The following is a 23,194-nucleotide window of genomic DNA, read 5'->3' on the forward strand; positions in this document are numbered from 1 at the left end:
GATAATGATTTCAATGTTAAATCTAGGGTACACACACACACACTCACACGCACGCTCGCACGGACGGACACACACACACACACACACAAATTGATATTGCTTTCGCACAAGAACCGAACATTATCAACAATAAGTTTGCAGCGATCCCTAAATTCCTCAAAGTATACTCCTCTGGAGAAGGAAGAAATAGGTAATCTGTATTTGTAAATTCTAAAAGGACGGACGTGCTAGTCATAAATCAATTGTCAGATGAAGACTGCACAGTGATAGAAATAAAAAAACGAATCCCAAAGATGTATGCTGTTTCTGCATATTTCGACATAGAAAAAGATATTAATGGAGACTTAAGAAAAATGGAAAATATAACTATTTACACCACAGGACATAAACTAATAATCACAATTGACTCAAATGCTAGGAGCACGATGTGGTGTGACAGACTGTCTAACCAACGAGGGAAACGTCTAGAGGAATTTATAAAGGCAAATAATGAAGAGACGACAACTCCAACATTTGAAACAGATAGAGGTAGTAGTCGCATCGATCTCACTATATCAAATTACAATATAGTGCAATTCGTAACAGATTGGAGCTGTGGTTTCTTGGAAAGCTGTTCTGAACACGCGCTAATCTCTTTCAAGGTTGGAAGAGAGAAACAAACCAACAAGCAGATATTCACTGCAAAACGATATATAGTGAAGAATGAAATATATGAAATATTTGAAAACGCCCACTTGCTAATCTAGCCAAAAACATTAAATGTAGAAATAATACAATAGACATGGAAGAGATAGATAAAGAGATCAGCAGCAAGGTAAGCTCCTCACACAGCCCCGAAAAAGAAACTAAACTCATTCATTCGTGCATAGAGGCGGCATGCAATAAAGCATTCTACATATCGTCGGACAAGAAATCTTCAAGGAAAGGCAAAACAGTACCGTGGTGTACTGACCAACTACAACTATTAAGGAAAAAAGTCAACGCACTGAGGAGGAGATATCAGAGGACTACCAACAACACGCAACTCAGGCAAGAGAGAAGAATTGCATACACACAGGGTAAACGACAGTATAAAACACAGTTCCAACATGAAAAATTCAGTTCGTGGAAAAAGTATTGCACTCTTCTGGAAGGGCAAACCCGTGGAATGCGGCTCACAAATTGGCGAATGGAAGATTAAGGAACCAAACAAGCTTAACAACGCTTAAAAAATCAGACAGAACTTACACCAAAGATATACAAGAAACAATCACACACATGCTTAATTATTTGACACCTGAAGACGACAAGGAGAGCGACAACAAACAGCACCAGCAGATTAGAAGGGAAATAAAGAGTCAATTACAAACACCGGACGACAAAGAATTTACATAGGAAGAAATACTAACAGTTATACAGAAATTTAATCATGCAAAAGCACCAGGGGAAGATGGCATTACTAGTGACATCATATGTGAGCTTTCACGAAGATCCCTAAATCATTAACTGCAATGTACAACTTGTGCTTGAAACAAGGACATTTCCCAAAGCTCTGGAAAAAATCTGTAATAATTCCAATAGCAAAGCTGGGAAAAGAAGAGAGTCAAGAAGCCACGAATTTCAGACCTATAAGTCTTCTCAACATTGAAGGAAAAATTTTAGGACAACTAATGATATACAGAATAAATCACCACATGTACTCAAATAACCTATTAAACTCAAACCAGTATGGATTCACTCCGCAGAAGGATACTGTGGACGCTGCTATGGCCGTTAAAAACTTCATACAGAAAAATCTAAATCAAAAGAAGACCATCATTATAACGAGTCTAGATGTAAAGGGAGTTTTTAATGCTGCATGATGGCCGGGGATACTCCACAATCTAAAAACACTGCAGTGCTCAAGGAATTTGTATAGCCTCGTTACATAGTCCTAACCACAGGCGACAGTATGGAAGAAGCTGAAATGTATGCCAACACAGACGTGAAAAAAATTGGAGACTGGTCGGAACAAAATAAAATACAATTCAATGAAGTCAAGTCCAAAGTTCTGCTAGTAACTAGGAAGATTAGAGAACAATTAGTATTTACGTACTTAAACAACAAAACACTGGAACAAGTTCAGGAAATCAAGTATCTTGGGATAATACTGTATTTGACAGTAAATTACTCTTCAATAAACACATCCAATATGTCAGTGACAGATGCATTACACTAATCAATGTACTCGCAAAATCTGCAAACCTTAACTGGGGACTGGGTCATCAAGCCCTCAAAACAATCTATAAAGGGGCTATACTCCCAATGCGACTATATGGAGCGCTAGTGTTGCAAGATAGTATCTGGAAACACAAAAATATTACTAAATACAAAAGAGTACAGAGACTCATGAACATATAGATTTCCAAATCCTACAGAACTATTTCTTATGAAGCTTCATGTATAGTAGCCGGACTCACAGCAATAGACATAATAATAGAGGAGAGAATGGAAATCTACAAGACAATGCATAACGAGAGTGAAACACTTTCACAAATTGAGACCGCCCCAGAACTGGAAAACTGGAAGTACCCAGCGGAAAGAGTAAAGAGGCGGAAGAAAATAAAGATAACCCGATAGAAATTTATACAGATGGAAGCAAGATTGATGGAAAAGTCGGTGCTGCTGCGGTCGTCTTTCAAAATGGAAATGTACTTCACAGACTGAAGTTCAAACTGCACAACGAATGTTCAAATAACCAAGCTGAACAAATAGACATTTTGCAATCGCTTCACACACTCCAAGAAAATCCAGAAAACAGAATCACTGAAAGAAGAGCAGTAGTATACACTGACAGCCAAATAACCATAGATCTCTTAAAAAACGACCAGAACCGAAATGTAATAATACACGATATTAAACGAAAATACAAACAGCTTGAAGACGATAGATGGACGATTCACATAATATGGATGAAGGCTCACATAGGGATCTACGGAAATGAACTGGCAGATGAACTCGCTAAGGAGGCAGCAAAACAAGACAATCTACAAATTATATACACGAAGATACCGAGAAAGGAAATAATACACCGCATAATAGTAGAGAGCACAGAAGAGTGGCAACTGCAATGGAATCTGAAAACAAAAGGAGAACAAACCAAGCAGTTCTTTCCAATCACCAATGATAGGTTAAAAACAAACATCAGGCCCACACCAAACTTCACTGCAATAGTCACAGGACACAGCAAAACAAGATCATATCTCCACCGCTTCAAGATAGTAAATTCTCCAATGTGACGCTGCAACAGAGGGAACCAGACAGTGGATCACAAATGTCATGCTGTTAAAACAATGAATTAAAAAAAACACATACCACACAACCACCCGCCCACTCGCCCACCCAACCAACCGCCCGCCCACCAACCCAACCGCCCGCCCACCAACCCACCCTCCCGCCCACCCGCCCACCCAACCGCCCGCCCGCCCAACCACCTACATGCCCAACAAACCACCGTCCCGCCCGCCTGCCAACCCACCCACCCAACCACCCGCCCGCCCACTTACCCGCCAGCCCACCCATCCACTCATACACCCGCCCATCCACCCACCCACCAACCCAAACAAACACCCACCCAATCATCCACCCAAATCCCCACCTACACACACCCACCCAAACACATACAAACACACCTAACCACCTACTCACCCACTCACCCACCCAGACACCTACCCACCTACCCACCCAACTACCCACATAATGACCCACCCACCCAACCACCCACCCACCAAACCACCCACCTACCAAACTTCCCACCGAGACATCCATCCACCCACACACCCACACACCTACCCACCAACCCACCCACCAACACACCCACCAACCAACCAATCTGCCCACCAACCCACCCGCCCACCCACCTACCTTCCCACACACATTCCTTAATCTTCTGTCTTGCTGTACATTGGCTTCATTCCTTGACCTACTTTCTTGCTGTACGTTGGCTTCATTCCTTGACCTTCTTTCTTCCTGTACGTTGGCTTTATTCCTTGGCCTTCTTTCTTCCTGTAAGTTGGCTTCATTCCTTGACCTTCTTTCTTCCTGTACGTTGGCTTCATTCCTTGACCTTCTTTCTTCCTGTATGTTGGCTTCATTCCTTGACCTTCTTTCTTCCTGTACGTTGGCTTCATTCCTTGACCTTTTTTCTTCCTGTACGCTGGCTTCATTCCTTGACCTTCTTTCTTCCTGTACGCTGGCTTCATTCCTTGACCTTCTTTCTTCCTGTACGTTGACTTCATTCCTTGACCTTCTTTCTTCCTGTACGTTGGCTTCATTCCTTGACCTTCTTTCTTCCTGTACGCTGGCTTCATTCCTTGACCTTCTTTCTTCCTGTACGCTGGCTTCATTCCTTGACCTTCTTTCTTCCTGTACGTTGGCTTCATTCCTTGACCTTCTTTCTTCCTGTACGCTGGCTTCATTCCTTGACCTTCTTTCTTCCTGTACGCTGGCTTCATTCCTTGACCTTCTTTCTTCCTGTACGCTGGCTTCATTCCTTGACCTTCTTTCTTCCTGTACGTTGACTTCATTCCTTGACCTTCTTTCTTCCTGTACGTTGGCTTCATTCCTTGACCTTCTTTCTTCCTGTACGCTGGCTTCATTCCTTGACCTTCTTTCTTCCTGTACGCTGGCTTCATTCCTTGACCTTCTTTCTTCCTGTACGTTGGCTTCATTCCTTGACCTTCTTTCTTCCTGTACGTTGGCTTCATTCCTTGACCTTCTTTCTTCCTGTACGTTGGCTTCATTCCTTGATCTTCTTTCTTCCTCTACGTTGGCTTCAATCCTTGACCTTCTTTCTTCCTGTACGTTGGCTTCATTCCTTGACTTTCTTTCTTCCTGTGCGTTGGCGTCATTCCTTGTCCTTCTTTCTTCCTGTACGTTGGCTTCATTCCTTGACCACCTTTCTTCCTGTACGTTGGCTTCATTCCTTGCCCTTCTTTCTTCCTGTACGTTGGCTTCATTTCTTGACCTTCTTTCTTCCTGTACGTTGGCTTCATTCCTTGACCTTCTTTCTTCCTGTACGTTGTTGGCTTCATTCCTTGAACTTCGTTCTTCCTGTACGTTGGCTTCATTCCTTGACCTTCTTTCTTTCTGTACGTTGGCTTCATTCCTTGACCTTCTTTCTTCCTGTACGTTGGCTTCATTCCTTGACCTTCTTTCTTCCTGTACGTTGGCTTCATTCCTTGACCTTCTTTCTTCCCGTACGTTGGCTGCATTCCTTGACCTTTCTTCCTGTACGTTGGCTTCATTCTTTGACCTTCTTTCTTCCTGTACGTTGGCTTCATTTCTTGTCCTTCTTTCTTCCTGTACGTTGGCTTCATTCCTTGACCTTCTTTCTTCCTGTACGTTGGCTTCATTCCTTGACCTTCTTTCTTCCTCTACGTTGGCTTCATTCCTTGTCCTTCTTTCTTCCTCTAGGTTGGCTTCATTCCTTGACCTTCTTTCTTCCTCTACGTTGGCTTCATTTCTTGCCCTTCTTTCTTCCCGTACGTTGGCTTCATTCCTAGACCTTTCTTCCTGTACGTTGGCTTCATTCCTTGACCTTCTTTCTTCCTGTACGTTGGCTTCATTCCTTGACCTTCTTTCTTCCTTTACCTTGACTTGGGCCATGACATGTCCTTCCCCAGTATCCCCCTCCCGGACATCCGATTGGGGGGATAGTTTACGTCCGGAATTTTTTACCAGGGAAAGACTCATCATGCCATTTTTTGAACTTATATCGTCTTGGGATGTAAAAATGCGGCAGCTTCCCATTGCTGTCCGCACACCACTCTCTCTTTCGCATCTTAAAAGATCCCAGGGGGCCCCAGCGTGGAGGTGAGGAGAGTGGATTTGACTAATTAGGCCCTCCAGACTTCACCGAAATTCACCGCAAGTGTCAAATATCAGTTCCATCAGGGTTTTTGACCCGATCAGAGACCGGGAAATCCCAATTAGCCTTTGCCCCCCCTTTTTGAGTCTAAAGCATTATGAAGGTCATCAATGTGAAAAGACCAACTAAGATCCTTATCGAACATGACACCAAGAAATTTAGTCTACAAGGATGATTTAATATTAATGTTATGTCATTGAAATACTAGATATGTAAAATTAACATTATTACTAAAAGTTAACATGATGTGTGTCTAGATTAATAATTAGAACGACACCATTTTTAATTTCACAAATGCCGTTAATTAATTTTCAGTGTACACACTGTCTACATGCTGTACAGTAACAAAGTGAAGTGATTTTTTTTTTCCATATCTGTATATACTCGCAGTTCTGTGGTTGATACTTTTGTACGCTGTTTGGAACTGCTGTGTTGCCCAAACCCCAAAAGACACAAAACCCTATATGTAAGAACATACTATTTCATCGTCGTTAAAATCTACATATTTTTATACATTCGACCATGCAAGCTATTAAAAAATCGCTTCACACTAATGTCAAGACTTCATGAAAATACAATACTTTAACATGAACATTCCGAAAGCAAAAGCCTGATATTTCTAGAGGTAAATGATCTTAAACCCTCAGTTTCTTACTACTCTAATGCAGACCAGGAATATTGATGGAGTAATAGTTCATGCTAATTCAATTATGTGATCTAAAAACGAAGATGAAAGCTGCAAGGTCTTACCTTGTTGGCGAAACGCTTAATACACCACCATTAATTCCGTTTGGTATCTCATTCCTTTATCTGGTATCCTGCTGTAACCAGATTTTCGGCTGTGTTAGTTGCAGGGTCCCACTCAATGGGCTGCATGAATCATTTAAAGTTCCCTTTCTTTAAAAATTTTCTCTGTCGCAGGAAGGCTACAAGAGATGTCTGTGTAGGCCTACAATAATGCAAGAAACTTAATTGAATTACATGTAGATTCCTGGAATAATTTCGAAATTTCTAAAAGACTTATAAAGCCGCGTAAAATTTGCGGAACACTTGGAATTTAATTTAACATAGCTAATGATAACCGGCGTAGATGGAGTAGGGAAAGGGATTCGTGTGCTGTGGATGCGAGTTTGATTACACTCTGACTGATTGATTATATGTGCACATATTTTCTCTTTCCACACTCTCGGAGGCAGTGCCGAAAATGCAGTACACAGTGCAGCTTTCCACATTCGAATGTGGAAAGATAAAATGAATGCACTTTTTTCAAAATAAATCGATGATGATCTATGAGATTATGTGACCTAGAGTGATCAGACCTAATAGGATTCAATATATTTCAATTTTTGTTAATGCTGAGACTGCTTATAATAATAAAATAGTAACTTTCGAGAAATATCACTTTTATTGACGTCATACAACATTTTGTCCAATATTCTTTTGAGAAGTCGGCCTGGGTAGCGTAGTTAGTATATTGCTGGCCTTCTGTGTTCGAAGTTGCTAGTTCGACCTCGGCCCAGGTCGTTGGTATTTAAGTGTGTTTAAATGCGACAGGCTCATGTCAGTAGATTTACTGGCATGTAAAAAAACTTCTGCGGGATAAAATTCCGGCACAGTGGCGACGCTGATATAACCTCGGGAGTTGCAAGCATCGTTTAATAAACCATAATTTAAAAAAATTCTTTTGAGGAGGTTAGCTCCTTATGTAAATGTAATTATTGGGGATCATCAATGTAGTTTTAGGCCTAGTAGATAGACTATTGATCAGATTTTTTGTATTCGACAGATATTGGAGAAAAAATTGAAGTATAAGGGCACAATACACCAGTTAGTCGTAAAGTTCAAAAAGGCATAGTCTATGACTCGTTTGAGAGGGAAGTTTTATATAATATTCTTATTGAATTCGGTATTCCCATGAAACTATTTCGTTAATTAAAATGTGTCTCAGTGAAACGTGCGGTAGGATCCGTATATGCCAATTACTGCCTAAGGAATTTTCAAGTCACTTTGGGATAAAACAAAGAGATGCACTATCAAGTTCTCCTTTTAACTTAGCTCTAGAATATGCCATTAAGACAATCCAGGAAAACACAGAGTGTTCGGAATTGAATGGATTACATCCGCTTCTTGTTTATGCGAATGACGTGAGTGTGGTAGGATAAAATTCACGAAGCGTTAGGGAAAACACGAGAATTTTACTTGAAACAAGTAATGAAATTGGAAGTAAATCCCGAAAAGACAGAGTATATGATTATGTCTCCTGACGAGAACATAACACGAAATGAAAATATAACAATTGTAAATGTATCCTTTGAGATGGTGGATAATTTCAAATAACTTCCAGCAACAATAACAAATATAAATGACACTCGAGGAGAAATTAAACGTAGAATATAGGGTAGAGTTGCCGAATTTGGACCGTTGCCTAAATTGGACCGCAGTTGTATTTCCATATATAGAAGTATTTCAAACATTTCAGTTGGCACCACTCCTTGCTGACGCTGCCTAAAGCCTCGTTCACACTTTTCAAGTAACTTGAATTCAAGTCACTTGAAAGACGAACTTGAAAAGTGTGAACTATTTTTCAAGTTGACTTGAAATCAATTAACGGCTTGAATTCAAGTTTCAAGTGAAGTGCATCCCTTTCTACTTTTTACTTGACTTGAAAGGACACTTGAAAAGTGTGAACGTCACTTGATAACTTGAATTCAAGGACAAAAGCGCGGGAATTCAAATTAACAATTGTTTTGAGAGCATTAAATTAACAACTGATTGTTTTTCTGTTCTACTGGGAATGTAAAAACAATATGAAACAATAGGAAGTGAAATAATGACCAAGTATTTGAGTTTCTGAAGTTGTATAAAATTCACGAAGGCCTGAGGACTATAGAAACTGCAAAGTTTCGTAATAAAAATGCAGAGGAAGCTGCCAAGGAGTACATTGTAGAACTGAACAGCAGAGATTTTAACGTGGACACATGAGATAGCCTATGAAAGGCAATAATAAAAACCATTAAACTGTGGATGGAAAAGAAGTGAGGAAGATAAGAGAGATTAAGAAAAGAAGAGCGTTGCTTGAAGGGATGACATTTATCGCCGAAACTGGCATGGTTCAGTGTGGTTGATAGATTTTTTTTTTTTTGGAAACTGTAACAGCTTCGAGATAATCATTTACAATTATGGTAAATCAGACTTGCTAATATTTAATTACATTTGCGATAAGAATTATCAAATCTGATTGATGATTTCACTTATTCTATTTGTAATGGTCAATGGTCATATATTTCTCTTACTAAGCTAATTCCTAACCAATACTGAACAACGCGTCTTCCATTTCTTCAATATATTTATCATTTCCCTAGCACGAAGGTTTGCTACTACAGAAATTCCTAATTGCACAACATCCATCGACGCCATTTTATCCTACTTGAAAACAAAATAACTTGAATATGTCTGAACTGAGACTTGAATTCAGGTTACTTGAAATCACGTGATTTCAATTCAAGTTACTTGAAAAGTGTGAACGAGGCTTAAGGCACTCATCTCGAATTTCAGTGAGCTGCAATCGTCTTAGCGAATAGGATTGCCGTTAATGTGTGTTGGTGTTTTCTCTTACAATTTTTACGCTACGGATTTTAAGCTTTTATATACAGTTGGAGTAAGTAATAACAATTTCTATACTATACGTCACAAGTATTTTTCATTAGCTACTATCTGCGTGTTTTAAAACTAGATTTTAATTTCATGTGTTTGTTTAGTGTCGTCTGTTTGCATAAGTGAACAAGTTGCATAGGTTGGACCTCTGCGCGTTGCCTGGATTGGACTGGTCCAATTTAGGAAACTGTTAGTATTTTTTTTCAACATGAATATAAAGCATTACATGGTCAACGTTAAGAAAAAGTAGTATATTGGGGGATTCTGTGTCTTTATGTTTCCAAGAAGTCAAAAAGGGGAACCTACCAGAAATGAAATGATGCTTTGAAGATGGCGGTAGCAGCATAAAGAAATGGTGACTGTGGACTCAACGAGTGTGCTCGCATATATAGAGTGCCATAGACTATGCTGATTGCAAAAACGCTTTCCAATGAAGTCCTTCAGAAGGCAAGCAACTTTCAATTGAGATGTAGAAAAAATTATTGCGGACCACATTCTCTTGTTTCAAGAAAGGTTTTGTGGGTTGACAATCAAAGATATGCATAAACTTGCTTTTGATGTCGCAGGAAAATATGATGCTCCCTACACTTTTAACAAGGAGAAAAAAATGGCCGGAAAGAAGTGGTTCTGTGCTTCTATGAAGCCAAACTCAAAACTTTATCTCCGTCACCCAGAAAGAGCATAAATGACCTGAGCTAAGGGGTTCAATAGGAAGAGTGTTATCCAGTTTTCCGACCTGCTGAATAAAAAAAACTGTCTATGAGAATGGTATCATAGCAAATACTGTGTTCAATGTTGACGAATGTGGATTTACAGCGGTGCAAAAGAGGCAACAGAAAGTTATAGCTCAGAAAGAGAAACACCAAGTTGGAGCCGTAAGTGGTGAAAGAGGTGTAAACACCACAGTAGTCTGTGTTGTCAATGCGGCGGGGTTCTTTATACTGCCACTGGTAACTTTCAAACGCAAGAGGAAATCATGTCAGCTTTTTATTTTTTATGTCTACGTTTCCTTATTCACATGAGTTTCGTAGCCAAACAGGGATTTTCCAATTTTATGTAACATTTTTGCATTTTTTTTTAACTTTTCTGACTCTTCCTGTAATTTTGAAATAGGTTATGTAACCGAGACAAGCAACTAATATAAAACTAATTCAGTGCAAAGGGAAATATTCTGAGTGTAACAATCAGCTTGAATGCAATAGTGTTTCTGAAATTAATTTATCTTGTTTTTCTTTAATTTTTCATCAAAGTACAGAGAATTGTGTAACTTCTTTCACCAAATGTTAATATCTGATACATTATAACGTAAAATTTGGTGAATTAAAGATATTTATAATAATTACCCTTCTTCTACTTATGTGTTTACTATTACCAATGTATTTTTGCGAGGTCCAAATTGGGACACTATGAGTCCAAATTAGGCAACCGGTTTCCGAATTTGGACCATTTTCATGATTTTGGTTTTACCTTTTTATATTTATTAGGAATTGTGTAATTTAAAATATAACACTATAAGATGAAAGTACATAGAATGTAGAATGTACTAGAACATATTTTGATTTAATTTAATCATTATTAAAGACATGGGATTAAAAAACAAAAAACTGGTCCAATATAGGCAACCTTCTCCTACATTAAAGTCTAGAAACAAATTTTGAGACGGAAAATCAATAAGTTTATGAAGACATACTTTAATTATTTTCTTCTGTAATAAATAAATTGGATTAAAATTGGATTTAAATGAGCTACCCCACCCTATAATTCCATACATAATTACCGATTGAAATAAAGTTAAATATATTGTACGTAATAAACTTATTGACAAGTAATTCCTCAATAAAACAAAATAATATACTATTTTACGTAATTTATTACAAAGGTAATTGATGTGTTGGTTCCATTTTAAATGATTATCGAAAATTATGCCTAAATACTTAACTTCAGAGGACTCTTTAATAATCGGACATTTACACTGTATAAGACAACAATCAGAATTATGTAATTTAATACTTAATATAGATGTAGGAGGTTTGTTACATTTTTCAGATAATGAGAATGGAATAATTATGGTTTTATTTTCGTTGTTAGAAAGATAATTGATGTCAAACCATTTTTTATTAATTTAAGTCCATTATTTGAATTATTATATGCATCATACCAGGTTTTTCCACCAAAAAGTAAAACTGTGTCATCTGCATAAGAATAGTGAACACCATTGCATTATTGTAAGTCAATTTTTAATAAGTCATTAATATATATTAAAAATAGAATAGGGCCTAGAAATGTGCCTTGGGGAACACTTATATTAATAATTAAAGGTTCACTTGAATAATTGTCAATTTTCGTTATTTGAATTCTGTCGTTAAGATAAGATTTTGTTAAGTTTAAAGCATTACCTTTGATTCCTAATAAGTCTAATTTCTCAATTAGGATATCATGTTTCACTGTATCAAATGCTTTTCTTAAGTCCAGGAAAATACCAATACATTTGTTACCTTGATCAAATTCTCTAACATTTTTTTGGTAACTTGATATATTGCATTATTTTACTGAATTTTTTTCGAAAACCAAATTGATTATCACTTAATATATTATGTTTATCAAGATAATTCATTAATCGAACTGTAATACATTTTTCTAGTAATTTTGAAATACATGAAAGTAATGACATTGGTCTATAATTGTTCATATTTCTTTTGTCTCCTGTTTTAAAAATAGGTTTCACAATTGCATTTTTAAATTTATTTGGGAATTTGCCATTTAGAAAACATAAATTAAAAATATGAGTTAGAGGTTTGGCAATATAATTTATAACCATCTTAAGTATTTTAGCACTTATGTTATCAGGACCGGGTGATACATTATTTTTTAAAGTTTTGGCTATATTGATTATTTCGTCACCTGTTACGGGGTAAAGATACATACAAACATTTACTGAAGTTACATTGCTAAGAAAATTGCTATTTTTTATAGACGATACAATATCCAAGCCAATGTTTGTAAAATACGAGTTAAATTCTGTTACAATATGTATTTTATCACTTAAGATTAAACCATTTCGAGAAACAATCTCATTAAATTGTTCTTTTTTATTTACTTCAATATTTGCCGCTTCTCGCACAGTTTGCCAAAACATTTTAGAATTGTTGCTATATTTTTCTAATTTGATAGAGAAATAATTAGCTTTCGCTCTCTTTATTACGTTAGATAATATGTTACGAAATTTTTTAAATTTGCTTTTTTTTATATAATATTAAATGGTTCTTTTCTTAATTTGCTTGCAAGTTTGCCTCTCGTACGGATTGACTTAACTACACCATTTGTAAACCATGGTTTAATCTTTTTAAACTTACTAGAAACTTTTTGAGTAGTTTTATTTGTGTGTTTTATAATATTCGTATTTAAAATTTGATATAAAATTTCGATACCAATATTGGGATCATTACAACTCATTACAGTATCCCATGTTTCATTACTTATATCTAACAATAGGTCATCATAGTTGACATTACTGTTATATGCATTTCTGGATTCCCCCATACGTGCTACATGCCCTGCCCATCTCAAATGTCTGGATTTAATGTTCCTAATTATGTTAGGCGAAGAATATAATACGTGCAGTTCTGTGTTCTATAACTTTCTCCATTCTCTTGTAACTTCATCCCTCTTAGCCTCAAATATTTTCCTAAGCATCTTATTCTCAAACACCCTTAACCTATGTTGCTCTCTAAAAGTGAGAGTCCAAGTTTTACAACCATGAGAACAACCGGTAATATAACTGTTTTATAAATTCTAACTTTCAGATTTTTTGACAGCAGACTGGATGATAAAAGCTTCTCAACCGAATAATTTCCCATATTTATTCTGTGTTTAATATCCTCCCGAGTGTTATTTATATGTGTTACTGTTGCTCCCAGGTGAAGACTGTACATTAGGATGCATAATTATTAAACCGTAAAGAATCAAGTTACAAATCATGCTGCTCTTGTAAATTCTAGAAGACTGTACATTAGGATGCATAATAAAATTATTAAACTGTAAAGAATCAAGTTCCTAAAGTCGTATAATTTGTAACAATTTTTTGTTAAGTGCATAAGAATTATGTAATATTTAGTTAAAAATTTAAAAACAAAATCTGTACAAAGCAATTATTAGGCTAACAACACATTTTTAGCTTCAGAACACTAGCCAATTAGAGAAATGATACTTCTGAATAGTTCATTCTATACTGGTAGTATTTTTTAATCCTTAAAACTAAAAAAACCGGTATTTTACTAAGAACTTTAAGTTAATGTAACTCTGAATGAGATTAGAACACATGTTTACCTGACTTTTTTGCTCAGATTGTCTTCGGAAATAAGCTCCGTAAGTGACGGTAAATCATCGTGAATCACCCTATGTTAGTTTTATGGTTTAAACGTCATGTTATTCTGTGTTGCAATAGAGTCATAGTCATTCATGAATTTGTATTAATTGAGAATCTTTTTGATACAAAAAAAAACAGAAACAAGGGAGTAATATTAATTTATTTTCAGAACCATCCCCTCTTGTGTTTATTATTTGCCCATATACAGTCCCTTCCTTTAAGTTATTAAATTTCAAGATAAATTATTTACACTTTTATGGAATTTTATAGTAAATTTAAGACATTTTTGGTCATTTTTTTTCAGTTATTTCTAAGTCATCAACATCCGTCCCTTTCTTATTACTAGGGCTCGGGTTTCTTTGACGTATCATATTTTACCTGATCTCTTTTTACAAACCTAAGTTACATTAAACACATTTCTAGCACTTCTAAACACGGTTATTATTGGCCGTATAAATGTATATTTTTTTTACCATTTTATCATTGTCATAAATGTCTGTCGTGTTAGCTCTGTGGTAGCGTTTCTGTCACCAGATTAGCCCGTGTCAGAGATGTTCATGTAAAATTTATATCTTGGGACAAGGAGAGTTGGGGGTGCACAACTCTTAATCACTAAATTGTGCACCAGTATGCCTGGGTTAAATCCCAAATATCTCCACAGTGCTTATGAAGAGAAGGCATATGTCACTGTTGATAGTGATTCGTGCGTCTGATGGTGACGTTAAGCCTGGCGGCCCAATTGATGCTATTATTTATTTATTTATTTATTTATTTATTTATTTATTTATTTATTTATTTATTTATTATTTATTTATTTATTTATTTAACCTGGTAGAGATAAGGCCATCAGGCCTTCTCTTCCCCTCTAACAGGGGATTACAACTACAATATAAAGAATACAATTATAATTAGAATTAGATTTAATATTGAATTTACAAATACAATAAAACTAAAAGAATTAACAGACTAATAAAAGCTAGACAGTTCATTGTAAAAATTAAAAAGAGAGAATTTTTTTATTAACTAAGTAAAAATTAAACCTAATCTACGCAGCAAGAAAATGCTTAATAAGTTTGCTTTTGAACGCTACTAAATTCCGACAGTCTCTGATGTCACTGGGTAGGGTATTCCACAAGCGCGAAAGCGAGATAGTGTATGATGATGAATACGATGAAGTCTTATGTGTTGGTATGGCTAGTATGAGGCTATTTTGAGTGCGTGTGAAGAGATTATGATATGACGACAGGTAACTGAAACGGGAGGCAAGGTAGGTAGGTGTAGAGGTGTGAAGGACTTGGAAAAGGAGAACAAGAGAATGAAAATTTCTACGTTCGTTAAGCCGTAGCCAGTTTAGAGTTTGGAAGGATGGGGTAATGTGGTCAGCGCGACGGACATCGCAGACGAAGCGAACACAAGAATTATGAACACGTTGTAATCTTTGCGACTGGTTGACATTGAGGTCGGTCAGTAGACAATCACAATAATCGAAGTGGGGCATTACTAGTGTTTCCACTAGTATTTTCTTGAGTGATAGCGGGAGGAATTTTCGAATGCTGTTTAAGGAATGTAGTATGGAAAGCACTTTTTTGATAATATGGGTTACTTGATAATTCCAGTTTAAATGCGTGTCAAAGTAAACTCCAAGGTTTTTAACACAGGAAGCAAAAGGGATTATTGTGTCGTTTAACGTGACTGGAAGAGCAGGAGTAATGTTGCATAATAGACGTTGGTGTCCCACTAGGATTGCTTGTGATTTTCTTGCATTGAGAGTCAAACCAAACTTTCTGGCCCATGCAGATATGGATTGAAGGTCCTCGTTAAGATTGTGTATTGCGTCATTGAGTGAGTCAGGGGTTGTATGGATATAGATTTGTAAATCGTCTGCGTAAAGGTGATGCTTACAGTGCAGTAGAGTCGAAGGGATGTCATTTACGTAAATAGTGAATAGTCGACAGGAGTAGGGTACAATATGTCGGCATGGGGTTTCCCCTTCTCCCTTCCTCACCCATTCCCTAACGAACACTTACACATACACTCACTCTAGTACACGACTAACTCTTCACAGATACTCAACATGTACAGTGTAACCCGCCGAAGTGGTGTACATATTGAAAATGTGTCACAGTGCTGCAATATGTGGACCCGGAATCACGTAAGTGACATGAGTAGGCATTAGACACACACATCATTGTCATAATTAACCAAAAATGTTAGACAGGCATGTTTTTGATCGTATTAAAATAGTTTTAATAATTCAGGCATCAATCGCAATTGATTTTGTTTTCGTTTGGTTATTTACTTTTGGCCGATCATGTTTTTAACAACCTCACCGATGTTGTTGGTAGGCTTTGTAAATTGTAAGTTAAACTTGCAACACAGTGCGGTAAGTTAATAAATCGAATCAACTTTTATTTATTTACTTAAAAGTAACGAACTATCACTGTCGCACACCGCTATATGCTTTGAGGAAATAACTAAATGTCTTATTACAGTGAAACCTCTCGTTTACGGACATTGAAGGGACGTAAAAATCTGTTCGCATCTGGGAGGTGTCCTTTATTGGGAGGGAGGCTCCCCAATCTAACAGTAAATTTATAATATGTATTATCGTCGCTTAAGAAACAATACCGCGTAACTGACATTTTTGGTCAAAACTGTTTTTTTGCACAGATGATACCTCCATTGTCATCTGCATGCATTGACATGCAAGGGAATTTGATTGCATGAATGGCCTGTGTGCGAAGGAGGGGGGTACAATATCGCGTATCTGAAGTCACGAGAAGTCTGTAGGAAATACCGCGTATCTGACAACAGATATTATGTCTGCGTCCTCAGTACGGAAGCTGGTTCTCGTTACTGCCTTGTAAAATTGTGTCAATAGTGTGTGATATTCTGAGAAGATTAAAGAAGTGTTCAGTTTCAATTATTTAAAAGGTAAATGTAATAGATTATTTCACTAATGTCAATTGAATGTTTGTTGAGCTGAATTTACGCAGAATCTTACTACTAGTTCATTCACTGAAATATAGTAACTTACATTCATTATTTTATTATTATATAGACCTACAGATACAAGAAAAGAAATGAATCGGACGACGGTCAGTTTAGCGAGAACAAAATCCTATCTGTGCTATGTTCTGCATTCCAGACGGGAGAAACTTCTGTGAACATTAACAAAGGTATGGCATAACATGAGAAAAAAATTCAGGTTTGCAAAAAGATGTTTCTGTGTACATTGGGAATTAAAGAATGGACTGTGTGATATTGGTTAGCTAATAGTACTGATGGCGTCCCTTCTGTAAAAAATGAGTCATGTCAGCGTGCAAAATCACAGAAAAAAGAGCATTCGAATGAATTTCTTACTTCTTTCTTCAGTAGCCTGCCTAAATTACAGTCACATTATTGTAGACGAACGTCCACAAAATTGTATCTAGAACCGATTGTGCAGTCACAGTCCAATTATATGAGCTTTACTAAGAAAAATGTGATGACAGTAACCTAAGCCGACATACTTTCGACAGTTTGTTCCAGGAGTCTAACCTCAGTCTCTTTAGGCCCAAGAAGGTTCAATGTAATGTTTGCTGCAACTATAAAGCCGGAAATATCAAAGAAGAAGAATGGAAAACTCATAATGAAAGGAAAGAATTGGCAAGAAATGAAAAATATAAAGACAAAGAAAATGGGCAGAAAAATTTGTGTATAGTTTACAGTATACAATGGATCTTCAAGCAGTTAAGATGGCACCATTTGTGCAGGCTAGTTCCATGTATTATAAAAGAAAATTAGCTGTGCATAATTTTACAATGTACAACCTAGCCACTCAGGAAGCAGTATGCTACTGGTTTGATGAGACAGAGTCTGATCCAGTGGCGTCAACTTTTGCATCATGCGTGTAGGATAGCCTACGTTAACCAAGCAACTGAAAGATCGTCTACTCCCAGGTATTCTGTATTCCGATGGTTGTAATTACCAGAATAGAAACGTACTAATGGAAAATGCCTTATTAGGATTAGCCATTAATACTGGTGTTACAACAACACAGAAATTTTTGGAAAAAGGACATACGCAAATGGAATACGATTCCGTCCACAGTTCTATTGAATGTAAACTGAAAGGACGTGAAATAACTCTTCCTAGCCAGTATGCTTTGATTATTTCTAAAGAGGCTAGGAAGAAACCATTCCCCTATGAAGTCCATTATCTGACTCATAACTTTTTCACCAACTTTGCGACTAAAGATGCCTAAGCGCCCTAAGAAGCTCTCCAGGAATGTCGTTTTTCCAAAACTGTACAATGATAGGCTGAAGATTAATGAGTCAAAATGGAATCATCTGCAGTAATTGAAGAATGTTATTCCAAGAGGCTGCCATAGTTTTTATGATAGCATTCCACAATAGGGTTAGTCAAGGATTAACTTTTTATGATTCCAGTGTAGGCCTATAATTATTTCTTTATTGTATTTAACGAATATTGTGCCTGAAAAATTGTTACCATCATTATTACATTTTTATATGATTTTCTATTCACTATTAGCAAGTCAAGTCCATTGTCAATAATAATAATAATAATAATAATTATTATTATTATTATTATTATTATTATTTATCATCATTTTATTATAAAATTATATTTGTCAGCAACGTTTTAGTAACAATTATACTTATCTATTCAAATACATAGTGTGAAAATAAACTACCTGTTATCAGATTGTCATTATTATTATTATTATTATTATTATTATTATTATTATTATTATTACTACTACTACTACTACTACTACTACTACTACTACTATTACTATAAACATTGAACTGTGTCTTCGCTTTTCCTTTCCCATAGTTTCAGCATTTGATTGACTTTAAGAATGCAGCAATCATTGTCTGGAACGTAGATCTACTGCTGACTCAAGCTACAGCCTACCGACCTTGACCTCAAGTCAGATGGTAGGACAACAATTCAGATAACACATTAACATATACAAGAGCACGATATTTCCACAAGACAGTTTTAACGCAAAGTAAACGCTAGTCAACATGTGTCCTGAAGCTGTTAAAGTTGTCTCACAATACCGCGTAACTAACAAAATGTAGTCAACGGCAGAGTTCCATTACCGCGTAAGTGACATGGCCAAATGTCTATGGCCATGATCATCCAGTTTTACTTAGTTACAAATTAGTTAAGCTATTTCATAGCCATACACCACTTTTCAAGACTATTGCGTTATTTTTATGGTTTTTATTCTGTTTTTTTCCTTCTCCTGTAAAATTTGTATTTTGTCAGTTACGCGGTATTGGTTCTTAAGCGACGTTATGTATCCTTTCATGCTTTAAATGTACTGTAGTTTAATTCTAAATACAGTATACTTTGAACTACAGTAGATAAGACCGAAAAAGGAAAATACAGTACTGTGTAATTCAATTTCATTCTAGGTCTACAGTTATGCAGTGCTGTAATTTACAGCTTTCAACTTAACCTTTACGTTTAAGTGCCATGTCTCTCAAAACAGAACAACTGATTGAAGTGAAGAGAATAATCCTACTAACCCTATTATGTGTCTAATACAATTTCACGATCGAGGAAACCTTGGACCATCAGACAGGTTAAATTTTATGATTCTGTTATCCACCCGCTTCCAGCTAACAAGGAGTAACCGGCTGGGATAGTGGTAGCCTACGAGAAAATTATTGTCTTCTTTCATGTTAAGAAATTTCTGTACAGTTCTCAAAACTAAATTTTCCATTTTTTTACCACATTAGGTCTTGAAAGCCAAGTTCTGTCCGCAGTCAGAAGGTAAAGCAAGCTCTGGGACTGTGAAACAGCTGTCCGTGTCCGTGTCTGAGAGTGTCCGTAAACGAGAGTTAAATTTATCATTATTTCTATATTATTTCAGTTGGGACAAAAAAATCTGTCCGTATTTGAGGAGTGTCCGTATCTTGGGGGTGTCCGTAAGGAGAGGTTTCATTGTATACCTGTATTTTTTTGAATTAATATAGATAAGACGTAAGCGTGAAAACCATTGCTGACGACTTTCTGTTGTTGCTCTGAGCACCACTCATGGGGTCGTGGCTGAACGCGAAAACATCCATGGAGTAAAGTACATATTCAAGCATTAACCTATACCGGTATGCAATTTATTTACACTGATGTATTTTTAATGTGTCACCTACAAACATTTTCTATATGCTATTTATTTATAATGATGTATGATTAATGTGTCACCTACGTACTTCTTTGAAGAAAAGACTAAACTTTCTATAATTTATTTCATTACAACATTTTCACAATCGTCGAATAATAATAAACGGTCTACACTAGTGGAGTAACGGTTAGCGCGTCTGGCCGCGAAACCAGGTGGCCCAGGTTCGATTCCGGTCGGGGCAAGTTACCTGGTTGAGGTTCTTTTCCGGGGTTTTCCCTCAACCCAAATGAGCAAATGCTGGGTAACTTTCGATTCTGGACCCTAGACTCATTTCACCGGCATTATCACCTTCATCTCATTCAGACGTTAAATAACCTAAGATGTTGATAAAACGTAGTAAAATAACCTACTAAAAATAACAAATGTCACCTATCGACAAATAACAAGCAAACGGCGATCGCACATGTAAATGTTAGCGTCCAAAAACAAACTATTTATTTGTATTAAATGATTAATAATTATTATTTTTTTATTAAGATCCGCAAAATATAGTATGCAATACATTGTTAAGTGCATAACAGAATCTCGGAAATAGAGAAGACTTGATTTCGTCTCGTCTTCTCTAATTACCTCGATTCTAACGAAGGCGTGAAGAGCAAGAAACCTGACATGTTAGAGAGTGCGGAAATCGGAGTTTTGTCGAGGACAGCAAATTCCGATCGAGAAGCATGAGGCAGAACGACCCCGGCCCGGTGGATGACGAAAGGTGAAGATAGAGGAAGGACCGTGAGGAGTCGAGAGGGGAAAAGTTGCATGAACGTATGGAAGAAATCTGTAGTGACGTCACCACAAGGTCACAACAAGAGTGTAATGTGTCAAACGAATAGGAGCGGTAATGTAGACGTGTGTGGTGTCAGCGAAAGAAATGAAGGCAACGTGAGACAACAGCTGGGAAAGGTTAATGTGCAAAAGAAAGTCGATAGGGATAAGAAAGAGGGGTTAGTGGTAAGAAGTGAAAATATAGAGAAGGTAAATAGAGCAGATAGAGGAAATAAGGCGGAGAGCAGCAAGGATAAACCAGCATACAATCTAAGGAAATGTTGTGTCAGTGGAATGAAGGATTAATTAAGGGTGCAGTGAATATGGGTGAATAGTGTTTAAGTATGAGAAGGGTCATGATGAGTTATTTAATTAGTAGGAATGAGTAGAACGTATTGTAAATATAGGAAGAGTAGAGGAGCTAAAAGTAGGACTAGACTAGATAGGTATCATAGGACAAAGAAGTAATATAGATACTGTAGATGTAAAGCAAATAATGGAGGGTAGGCTTAGTTAAGACTATAGTACAGTAAATGATTGTAGTGATATGTTAAATAAGTTGGTCTGTGAAAATGATGAATAGAAAAAGTAATTGTTACGTTGTTATTAGGAATAGGAAATAGTAGAAGGTAGGAGTAGAGGGAAAGAAGGAATATTTAATAAACGCAGAAATATAGGAAGTGTGGTGAACGAACATGAAAGACTTAGTGGGTGAACATTAAATGATGAAGAGATGTCGGTCATTAACATCGAGTATTATACAAGTTGTAAATAGTATATGGAAGGGACTGCTGGCCCGAATACTGTGTAATGTGAAGGGCCAGCAGGACCAAAGGTTAGAGTGAGAATAAACCATACCATACCATACCAATTACCTCGATTCTGCTATAATGCACTTGTATCGCAATATATTATTGGCTATGCATTCCTTAGAAATGGTTAAATGAAGTTTGAAGGTATCTGGTTTCGCCAGCAGCAAGTTGTGAAGATACAAATGACAAAATAATGTTAGAAATATGGCCAGATTTTTGTTAGTCGGTCTCATCTTCAACTTCTTCACATGTGACACTTAAGAGTTTGCAACTCCGCTGTTGCCAAGAAGTAACATAGCTGTAAAAGAACTTATCACGCAGAACGCAGACTTCTGACATCTTTAATTTTCCTTTCACCCCTTCTGTTTCAATAGGCTGAACAGTCTACCACGGGCAATACAAGGAGTTCATGCAATAATTCTCTGGAATGGCGAAAAAAAAAAATTTTAGCTAAGTGATTTTGGGCAATATTTAATTTTGTTTTGCGTCATGTTTCCAAGTTTTATGCCATATTTTCGTAATTTTAGGGCATAATTCCAAACTTCCACAATTCTTAGGTCAAGTAAATCCGAACCAAACTCATTAATGTATACGAGTGTATGATTTCTTTGGTTTATAAAGTGCCGGTCTGTGGCTGCCTGGATTTGTTGCTGGTGATGTTTGGAGAACAAAAGGATGGTCTCTATTTCATCTTATGTATTCCCTCTTTCAGTCAGTTTCATGCCGTCAATATTTATGTTTACAATATATTGACGCATTAGCTTCGATTACGCCGGCTGAAGATGTTGAGGTAGATTAGCTACTTCCCTCCGTAAAACACTCTCGACCATGGTTGATGAAGGAGAATAAGGGGAACACAGGGACAACAAGGCTAATACATGGAGATAAAGACGAATACAAGGCGAAAAAGACACATACAAAAGAACAAATGTAACAGAATAAGAATACAAGAAGAACAAGAAGAATAGAGAGATAACAAGGAGTATACAAGGAGAACAAACGAGGAGAATACAAAGAAAACAAGGGCAACGTAACGAGAACAAGGAGAATATAAGGGTAACAGTTGAAATACAAGGAAAATCATGGAAATAAAAGGAGAACAAGGAGAAAATAAGGGTAACAGTTGAAATACAAGGAAAATCAAGGAAATAAAAGGAGAACAGGCAGAATATAAAGAAAGCAGTTGGAATACAAGGAAAATCATGGAAATAAAAGGAGAACAAAGAGAATGCTTGGGTAACAGTTGGAATACAAGGAAAATCATGGAAATAAAAGGAGAATATAAGGGAACAGTTGGAATACAAGGAAAATCATGGAAATAAAAGGAGAACAAAGGGTAACAGTTGGAATACAAGGAAAGTCATGGAAATAAAAGGAGAATATAAGAGTAACAGTTGGAATACAAGGAAAATCAAGTAAATAAAAGGAGAACAGGGAGAATATAAGGGTACCAGTTGGAATACAAGGAAAATCATGGAAATAAAAGGAGAACAAGGAGAATATAAGGGTAACAGTGG

This window comes from Periplaneta americana, chromosome 15, assembly GCF_040183065.1.
Source record: "Periplaneta americana isolate PAMFEO1 chromosome 15, P.americana_PAMFEO1_priV1, whole genome shotgun sequence".
NCBI classification, from domain to species: Eukaryota; Metazoa; Arthropoda; class Insecta; order Blattodea; family Blattidae; genus Periplaneta; species Periplaneta americana.